This window comes from Triturus cristatus, chromosome 4_2 (assembly GCF_964204655.1).
Source record: "Triturus cristatus chromosome 4_2, aTriCri1.1, whole genome shotgun sequence".
Taxonomy (NCBI): domain Eukaryota; kingdom Metazoa; phylum Chordata; class Amphibia; order Caudata; family Salamandridae; genus Triturus; species Triturus cristatus.
The window spans coordinates 878,435,028-878,444,640 of NC_140586.1; the positions used below are offsets into that span (position 1 = coordinate 878,435,028).

Genomic DNA, 9,613 nt, shown 5'->3' on the forward strand with positions numbered 1-9,613 from the left:
ACCAAACCAGGACCGGAGACAACCCATAAAACAACACAAGGCCAGAACCACAAAAATGAGGCCACCAACCAGAGAAACAGGAGACAGGGCCAAAGAAAGAAGGCCAGCCCAGGCAAGAGGCGCAGCCCCAAGCACCCAGACCAACAAAAAAGGAGGAAGGCCCAGGCCAGAAACCGGCCCACCACACCAAACCGAAGGCCCCTGCCAGACGAAAGCATAGAGAAGAAAGCCAACGAACCCCGCAGAGGAGGCCAGGGCCGGGGATGAACCACAGCAAGAGCCGGCGAGCAGAACAGGAACCAGACCCCAACCAGACCAAAAAGGACCACGAAGGAGACAGAAACCCAAAAACCCCAGGAGGACAAAGCCCCCACAGGGAAGAAAAACCGCCAACGAACAGGGCGGCCAAAACCCAGAACAGGCGGAGCAGAAGAAGCAATCCGGAACCGAACCGGAACCTAAAGACGGAGGGCAGAAAAAAACAGAAGCCAAGAAGGAGGACGACCGCACAGGCACCCAACACCCAGGCCAAGCACACAGCAAGGGCCAGAGCCACGGAACAAAAAGCCCCAGGGCGCACAGCACCCAGACCGGAAAACCACCAGGTCCGACCCCACATAACACTGAAGAGGAGCCAAGAGACAGCAAAAAACGAGGGCAACAAGGGACAAAGAACCAAGAAGCCAGGACCGAAATCCAGCAACCCGCAAGGGCAGGAGGACCCACAGGCCCAACCAACCCAGGAAGAAGCCCACATAGAGCCCAGGGCAAAGAAAAGGCAGGGAGGCCGAACGAGACCCCCAGCAACCCAACGCTGGACCAAACAGAAGGCCGGAAGAAAGAACAAGCACAGGAAACCACCAAAATGGAAACCCGAGGAAGCAGAGAAGCAGAGGGCCAAGCAGCAGAAGAACCCGGACACCCATGAGTCAGGAGGGAGAGCACGACAAGAAGGCCCAGCCAGAGAACACTCAGAACCAGAAGGAAGCCCGCAGACCAGGAGCAACAGGAGGCAACCCCGGAGGAGCCAACCCAGAAGCCCCGAAAACCCGGACCCACACAGGGCCGGACAAGGGACCCTCAGTCCATGAAAAAAGAAGAGGGCGGTCATCCAGACAGGAGCAACGGGAACCGAAGCTCAACAGCACCCAACCGAACCCCAGGAACCAGGCAGAGACACGGACACCCAACTAGAGGTGAACCAAACCCAGGAAATAAGCGCCGGCATGAGCAGGCCCAGAAGGACCCACCAGAACACGACACGAAACCAAGAGAGCACCCCGCCAGGATCCACCGAGAGAGCACAGACAAGGATACCCACCTGAAAAAGGGCGACCACCAGACGCCCAAAACCAGCAGAAACCCCTGCAGAACAAAAGAGGAGAAACTAGAGCCAAGTCAAGGACACAGCACCAGCGAAAGAGAGCCAGGCCCCAAACAAACCAGACATGAACGCCAGAGATCCAAAACGCGAACCGCCACTGGAAACACACTCCAGGGGGGACGCAAAAGGAAAGGGAGAGCAGGACCCAACCCAAACCGTCGGAGAAGCCGAACGCCACAGGCACCCCCAGGGAGCCACAAGCAGGAAAAAACCTGCACCGACCCAGCTGAACCACAGAGACCAGGCGAGAGTAGGAGCGCCACAGTCAATAGGAGGGGCGACTAGGACCCACCGAAAGAAGCCAAATACAAGCCCAGAAACGAGCAGGAGCACCGCAGCAGCAGAGGAACACAAGGCCACACCAAGGAACCCCAGAAACCAGGAAACGGCAGTGCCAGAGCCATGAGCACCCAAGAAACAACAACAGCAAGCACGGAAGAAGCCAGAAACAGATGCAAAAAGGAGGCAGCAACAGCAAAAGAAGCCCCCCAGCATACGGCAACACTGAACTCCAGGGAGGTCAAACCCCCGAAAGGAAAGGGACATCGTACTCCAGCGGACAGAGCGAGCAACCCCGAAGAGGGGCAGAAATAACCCACGGCACAGCCAAACACGGCCCACAACCAGCTGAACCGGACGGCAGCAGAGGAACAGAGCCAGCCGCACAGGCAAGGACCCCCGAGGAGGGAATCCAACCTAGGAACCCAGCCCACTCCAGGCCAGACCACAGCACGGGTCCCAACAACACCCAGCATCAGGACAGCGCAGAAAAGTAAAAAAACAGGCAGACCCCGGCGTGACCAAGAGAGCAAGAGAGGGCAAGCCCAAGCGGACAAGAGAGGACCACGACCCCAGACACACAACCCAGGGAGGCCACGTCCCACAGAGGCAAAGCGGCAGCTAGCAAGAAAGCCCACAAACACCAAGTGGAGCAACACAGAAGCCCCGGAGGGAAAGCGGCAAGGGGACAAGGCGGCACATACCCGCTGCAAACGACAGCGGACGCGCAGCGCCAGCCCAGCAGCTAGGGAGCAGGATGCCGCAGAGGCAGAGAGCCAAACCGGCGACCAGGCCCCCGCAAGAGAGACAAGGCCATAAAAGACAGCCTACACGGTGAACCAAAACACCGGCATCTCCGCACACCCCAGCACACCATCCAGCCACCCGGAACATCCAGGAAGCCAAGGACGAGGAACAGCCCAACCAGGCAAGAACCCCAGCCCCGTAGACCACACACGAGGGCCGAAGTGGGGACGCAGAGCAGCAGCAGAGAGCAAGCAGCACAAGCAGGAGGCCCTAGGTACAAACCCCAGCAACACCAGGAGCCACCGCCACCCAAACAGGCCAAGGGCAACACGCCAAAAATGGAACAGGAGCGGGAGGACCAGCACCACTATCAAAACATGGAACGCTTCATGAATCCGCGTGTCATCCTCGCGCAGGGGCCATGCTAATCCACTCCGAGGAAAGGAGCAACCAGCAGCGCGGGAAGAGCAGGAAGCGCCCAAAGACAGAGGCGTCCATCGGCCAACAGCCCCCGAAAGAAAGGGCCACACAGCAGCCCCAGTGCACAACCCACGAGAGCACCATGGGAACGGAACCCCAACACACACCGGGGACAGGACAGAGAGGGGCGGACACAGGGAAAAGAGAAGGAGCACACCAACTCTATGTCGCACCACGCAAACACCCGAAGTGCAGCAGAAAACCGCAAGTCACACAGCCACAGAACGGGAACCCGACGCAAAGGCACCGGAGCGCCCCACAAGAACACTAGGGATGGCACCCAAGGATACATACAAGAGCGCAAGGCGCAGGGAGACCAGGCGAACAGTGCAGAAACACAGTATGCCGAGCCCCTGTCAGGCTCCAACCCGGGACCCTAGCCACAAAAGAGGCAGCCCACGCAGTAAGGCAGCATCCACAACTGGGAGGAAACCAGCACACGCAGAGGCAGCAGCCAGAAGAAGCGTCACACTGCGCAGTCACAAACTCCGGCAGTAGAAGAATCACTCGGACTCAGGGCAAACGGGCAGGAAGGAGGAGCAAGGAGCCACGCACCCCAACACCCCCAAGCAGTCAAGCGACAGCGACATCAAAGAACCAGGACAGCGCCAGCTTAAAGGGAATCCAAGGGCGCGCCGGTCGGGATGTAGCTCAGTGGCAGAGCGCATGCTTCGCAAGCATGAGGTCCCGGGTTCAAACCCCGGCATCCCCAAGAGCCCCCGCCATCCATCACGGACCTGAAAAAACAAAAAAACACCGCAATGCGGGACTCACCCAGGGCAGGGGCCGGACACCACCAGCAGCAAGGCCCCCACCCCAAAGGAAAGGTAATCCATGGGTGCGACTGTCGGGAAGGAGCACAGCGGCAGAGCGCATGCTTCGCAAGCATGAGTTCCTGGGAGCAAACCCCGGCATCCCCAGGAGCCTCCGTCGCCCACCACGGACCTGAAACAAAGAAAAGAGCACCACAGCACAGCGTAAACAAAAAAACACCGCAATGCGGGACTCACCCAGGGCAGGGGCCGGACACCACCAGCAGCAAGGCCCCCACCCCAACAGCGGGAAGGTACGGCACATAGGAAACGCGGCACGCCTCCCAAACGCCCAGCTTCAGGAAGACGTGCACGCGACCCGGAAGAACCCGGGAGCGCACCAGCCGCAAAGGACCCGCAGGATCCAGGCAGCACACCGGCCACCACCGTCACGACCCCCAGCAAGCCCAGCAGGCCAGGGGACGGACCAGGAACGCCCCCCCCCCGCCCGCAAAGCCAGGCAGCCGGGCGGGGGGAGGAAGAAAGGAACGCCACACCAGCCCAGCAGGAGTAGCAGAACAGCACACCACGTCCATTCTGTCGACAGACAGAAAAAAAGAACAGACGGGATGCTGGGTAAGTACTGCTTATGTACTCCCGGTGGGAGGGGCAGTATTAGGGTCCCAGCATGCCTTCTGCTCTTTTTTTTTCTGTCGGGAGATAGTAATCTCCAATCTGTTTATGAAGGGGACGAGGACATAAGGGACCTGGGGGTAATGCCACTCGTTGAGATTTAACACAGACAAAGGAAATGTAAAGATAATTTCCCTCTTACATCATAGCATTTATTATGGACTGATCTCCACCATCAAAGTATACAAATGCAAGTACGAATACTATAGGGGGCAACTCACAAGGAGACAACTCCGATTTATCTCCACCTTAACGCAACAATAGTAGAGATAGATTTAACACCCCATTCACAAGCAGGTGCAAACTGCAGACAACGCCAGTATTCCCGCGATAACTGCCTCAAAATCTAACACCATGGCGGACTCCACCAACTAACTCTAATGAGATGCAGAGTAGGCGTTTCCGTGCAAAAACACACAAAAAAACAACAATGATGGAACAGGTAGAGCAAAATTTTGTATACCTCCTCTATTTGCATGTAAAGATTAACTATATAACCTACTGATTATAATTTTACTAACGGTTTGCTGTGTGAAAATAACTCAACCTTTGCATACACAAATTACACGTGGGAAATTGCTATTTGCATGGCAAAATAACTCAAATAATTAAAATACGAACGCATATTATTAGTAGTATATGTGGTAATTAGATATCGCATGATGTTTCGCTTAAGTTGGCAATTGCGGCCTACCTAAAAATGGCGCTCGACATGGAGTTCAGAAGTGCCCACCGTCTTGTGAGCGCGACATCAACTGCGCAGACTCGGATGGATCCGTGAACTTCCTGACAAACCCTGTGCACTATGTCCTTGGTCAAGGATAGGATCTTGGTGGACTGCCAAATTCCCGGACAGCAAAAACCCGTTTAAAATGAACAATTGGATCATACAAGTAAACCAAGAAATATTGTAACATAAAGGACTATGTCATCTCCGCCTAAAAATGTTTCATGTTATCCCGAAATTTATTATAAAAGAGTAGTAGAATAGATACGGGTCTGACATTCGGCGGTTACTATGACTGCGCACCCTCTTTGACCCTACAGGCGATGACTGATGCTTGCACGATTTCTGGTCCTTTGGCGATCTTTGGGACTGTAACATGCTGAGCAAAGGACTTTCGGACTTTGAGCTTTGGCCTGCTTTATTTGGACAATTTAACGGCTAATTCAATTCTGCAGAGCCAAAAGAAATAGAGAAAATCCAGATAGCCAGAATAGGTAAATATAATGACCTGTGATTTAAATTAATTGATCTAAAAATTCTAAACTTTTGATGGAACAAATGCTAATATTAAATTACAACTAAAATCTTGATAAACAAATATTGATTAACAGAAATTATGAGTTTGTGGTTTTTAGTTAAAGAGAATAAAAGATTCTGAGTCTTAAAATATGTTTTAGCTGGTTCTAAATCACCATCAACTAATCCAACTAATTGGTCCGTCGACCAAGTGGGTGGAGTGCCTTGATGTTTGGGATTAGGAATCTATAGGTGACGAATGTTAATGTATATTCTGTAAAATAGCTTTTGTTCCCTTTAGGTTATAAGGTAATCCCCCACATGTCCAGCGCTTGAATCATTCATTCCTCTTTTGTGCAGACCTGTGAGAGAAACGTGTGAGTGTTGGTGTTATGGACCCCACCAATGAATGCGTGTGTAAATGAGTTAGTGTAACGACGGGTCTGTGAATAGGGAGGATTTGTAAATTTCGCCCCCCCTGGTTTTGCGCTGGATCAACACAAACACCACTTTCACAACAAACTGACAGAACTGTGAAGCGAACCAAAAACAGGTGATAAGCCACTGTGGCCGCAGGTATTTAACACCTGCCTGGAGCAGGTGTAAAGACGGACACCTACCTGCAGTAGGCAACGGAGCCCCGCGCACAGCCATCCCCGAAGAACAAACGACGCCATGGAGCTACTTATCATGCAGCTCGGAGCGCCCAACAGGGCCACAACACCCACCGCCAGCACCCCCAGGACCGCCACCACCCCCAGGACCTGGACCCTCCCCCCCCCCGGACCACCACAGAGGCAGCGTAGAGTAAGACAGCGGACCCACTGAAAACGCACCACTCTCACAGACTTAACGCCCGCAGAAGTCATTGCTCACTACAGGCTCAAAAGGACAACCATTCTCTGCATCATGACCCACATCACCCACAGGCTGACGGTCCCAACACAGCGGAGAACCAACATCCCTCCTCAGACAAAGCTGCTGGCTGTGCTGCACCTGTTGGCCTCTGGGACATTCCAACCAACAACGGCCAGAGTCGGAAGAGTCTCACAGCCAGTCCTATCAAAGTTCATCACACCTGTCCTGGATGCCATCCTCGGCTTCATACCTCAGAACCTTCACTTCCCCAAAACTGCGCAGGAACAGCTGGAGACAAAGCAAGGCTTCTACGCCATAGCCGGATTCCCGGCCGTGTTGGGGGCAATTGACTGCACACAAGTTCCACTTGTGCCCCCTGCGGATACTGCACACTGTGGTGTTCCGCCTCAGTCCCACATGGTGGCAATGACGGACACGGACACCGGAGGTTTGGGTACTGGATAGCTGGCCCGGGTACGTGTGCCTGGCCCCTTTTATTGACAAGGTCACCTGACTGGTGACGCATGGGGTGGGTGGGTGTCTAGTGTGGGTTACATCAGCAGTGGAACACTAGAATGTATCCAGCCGGATACTACTTCCCTCCCAAACTTTAATGAAAAAACAAACGAGAGTCCAACCTGTAATAAAACACATAAATAACACATAGCACCAAATGAGTCCATTCAGGCCGTCAGCCAGGTGGCACTGGAACCTCGGACCGCATGGTCGGGATGCCTTCAGTCACCTTGGCGGTGTTCTTTAGACTGGCCTGGTCTCACGGTGTAGAAAGTCTATGTATAAAAGTTCAGTGCCGATGCATCTGGAGCTGTGGTGAAATCCACTTTGAGGCCTTCCTGTAGAGTGGCGTGCTTGGTGACCCTCCGTACTTCTGACTGCTGAGCGACGTTCGACTTTCCTCTCACGCCTGAACTCCTCTACCACTGAAGCCTCTTGGATGGCTTTCCTTATTGGGACCGTGTGGACCGTGCGGGGCTTTGCTTGAGCCGTGCAAAGGTGTCACTGAGGAACTGCCAACGGATTCACAGCCAAGTCACTCATGTAGCCCCCGCGGGCGGTGTCGTTGTCTGGGTGTCCTCGCCGTCTGGATTCAGGTTCTGAACCTTTCTCTGGCGATCTTGTGTGTGACCAGTCTTCCGACGTGACCTTCGTGTTTCCTGCGCCTGACGTGGAGCTGCGGCCGACACAGCTCTCCTACTCGGACTCCCTTCGTACGGGAACTCCGTCGAGGCCCTTGTCCTCTGGACTGCCACGTGACCGCGTGGGCGGTGCGGGCCATCTTGTATGCCACACTTAGGGGTCGCTGCAGAACTCCCAACAGGGCCACGGCCAAGTCTTGTGTAGTCCCCAAGGGCAGATCTTCCAATGTGCTCGACTTCGGCGGGCTGTAGGTTGACTGGGGTGCACAGACTGTTCCTGGGTGATTCGCCTCCTTGAGCTCCGGTAGTTCGGGGTGTGTGTGGATTCACTCGGGTGGCACGATGCTCCTTAGTGATGATGCACCTGGAAGGTGATAACAGGATGTTAGTTCTCTTCAGTGGGCAGACAGGCGGTGATCTTCTGTCGAGGTTACCTTAGGGAGTGAGGAGGACCTGAGGGACTTTGTGGCACCGCTCCGTTGTCTTCAGGCAAGTGCACTGTGAGGTGTGGTGCTATCGATACCCAGCAGCCGGTGACAGGTGAGAGGACGGTCGAACTGCGAAGCGTGGGGCCAGGATGCAGATCACGCTTGCTAGCGGCTTACGGTAGGTCCTCCCGCGGAGTTGTCTCGAGTGATGTCTCTGCACCCCGGTGGCTGCCTTGTGTGGAGGAACACCTTCCTCAGTGCTGGTGCGAGTCCTTGGTCCTGTCGCTCTTCTCTGTTCCATCTTGCGCACCTGTGGTGGTTGTCTGCCCTGTTGCGTCATGCCACTGTCTTCTCCTTTTTCCGCCCAGGTTTTTTCCTTGGATGTGGCGTCCTGCCACCTGTCTCATGTTTGCGCCACATGGACTTCTCATTGGTCGCGTCGTTCTTGTGACGGTCTCTCTCCTTCCTTTTGTGGGCCTGTTGCAGGCCTGTCCTGTCTGTAGGACTTGCATGTGCTTCTTGGGGACTTCCATTGGCACCATCCCCTCCTCAGGGATTGTGTGGTGATCTGAGTCTCCTCGCTCAAGGGTGTCGTGCTTGTGCCTCGGGGCTGCGCCGTCGTGGCAGCTGCTTCTTCCTTTCTTCCGGTGCACTTGTCCGGACTGGTCACTTTGCGTGACGGGCTCCTTGTCTGCTGTGCATTGTGACGTCCGGTCACGTGTCGCCATGCTGTCAGAGCGCCTGTCGCTATGGCGGCCTGCCACCTGGAGTGTGTGACTCCTCTCTTGCCTACCGTGGATCCTGATTCAGTGTGAGGGAGGACACTCTGTGTTTCCTTTGGCCCACTGCGGGGCTTTGCTGAAGCGGTGGAGATGTAGAGGATCTCCTTCCAGCAGTGTTTCTCTGTTGCGACCGTCTGGCCGGTCGGCTTCTGCTTTTGGTGCGCATCGACTGCGCCCTGCGTTTGCTTCACTAGATGCGCTAGCTGCGCGTTTTCTTCAGTCTGTCACTCCTGGAACGGTGGCAACTGTTCCTGTGCTGCTGTGCACTTGCTTGGTGCTGTGTTCTTCTCTTCACCCTCGGTGCGGTAGAGATGTGGTCGCTCTCTGTACTGCGTTTGGTGGTGCTTCTCTCGGTGGAGATGTCTCTATCTCCTGGGCACTCGCTGGTGCGTCAGGTTCACTGGCGCTGCCTTCTGCACGCATCTGGCTTCGTGCGCTCAGTCTTCTTCTAGGACGCTTTCTTCTGCCACTTGGTGTGCCTGGCGTGTACTTTGCGGTGATACTTGTACCCCGGGAGGAGTAAATGACGTGATCTCTGTGCTGTCGGTGGCGTTGAGCAGCCACGTATGGTGCGTGTTCTGCGCCATCTTTCTCTTCATTATGGTAGGGATAGCTACCTTAAGACATTGCTGTCTTGTGGATCTTCTATCTTTGCTGGTGGTAGCGGTCGTTGGCATTGCTGGTTGCATTTGGCTTTGCCGTAGTAGGGTTATTCTCCACCCGGGGCGTGTGACGCAGTGTCCTTGCTGGTGGTGGCGTCAGACAAATCACTGGGGTGTGTGGTATGGCACTTGCTGGCCATGGCATTGG

General features: G+C 54.8%; 1 pseudogene; it reads right to left on the bottom strand.

The window, feature by feature from the left end:
• Positions 1-2,781: 2,781 nt before the first annotated feature.
• LOC146835314 (U6 spliceosomal RNA) lies at positions 2,782-2,847 on the bottom strand (annotated as a pseudogene).
• Positions 2,848-9,613: the final 6,766 nt, after the last annotated feature.